This window comes from Haliaeetus leucocephalus, unplaced genomic scaffold (genome assembly GCF_000737465.1).
Source record: "Haliaeetus leucocephalus isolate CR32 unplaced genomic scaffold, Haliaeetus_leucocephalus-4.0 Scaffold321, whole genome shotgun sequence".
Lineage (NCBI taxonomy): Eukaryota > Metazoa > Chordata > Aves > Accipitriformes > Accipitridae > Haliaeetus > Haliaeetus leucocephalus.
Genome location: NW_010972757.1, coordinates 29005 through 29757, shown reverse-complemented (window position 1 = coordinate 29757; position 753 = coordinate 29005).

Sequence of the window (753 nt, the reverse complement as noted above, 5' to 3'; positions counted from 1 at the left end):
ACAAGGCCATTTCCCAGGAGGGCAGCCAGGTAGATGCCCAGGAAGAGCCAGAAGTGCAAGAGCTGCAGCTCCCGTGTGTTGGCAAAAGCCAGGAGGAGGAACTGGGTGATGGAGCTGCTGTTGGACATTTTTCTTCCTCTGGGAATGAGGCGCTGTCAAAGGAGAAAAAAGACAGTGAAGAGTCAGGGCATTATTCTCTGAGCCATATCAAAGCCATTTCCCATAGACCCTCCCACTCTCACACACACAGACCCTTTTCCTTTTCTAGGAGACCTTCCTTCAGGTCTGTGGCTGGCGCCCTGCTTGGTGCTGGCTCAGAATGCAATGAAAAGCAGGGCCTCTGCCCATGGGCTCTTGAAAGGTCAGCCCTGCTCTGCAGCTGTGGGTTCATGGGACCAGTGCGGGCAGAGGCCAGTCTGGTGTTTGAATTTGTCACCTGAAGCCGCTCCAAACACAGAAGGGTTTGTCAGCATCTGCGCTGCCAGTGCTAAGGAACCAGGAGGGTAAAAATAGTTTAAGAGTTCTAGGGTTTTTTACAGCTGCCCACATCGCCCCTGGGGAGTTTTCCTAGATCTCTGGAAACTTCAGCATTTCTGCTGCCCTCCGGCAGAACAGTATGAGCCAGGCAAGGCAAGAGGATTGCCTGTGGCTTAGTGCAGAGAGAGGGGGAGCTGCTCTGTCCTTCTGTCTAGTTCCCACTTGCACTGTGCTTGCACCTTTCTGAGATGGAGGGTGATCACGCTTTCATGTTTT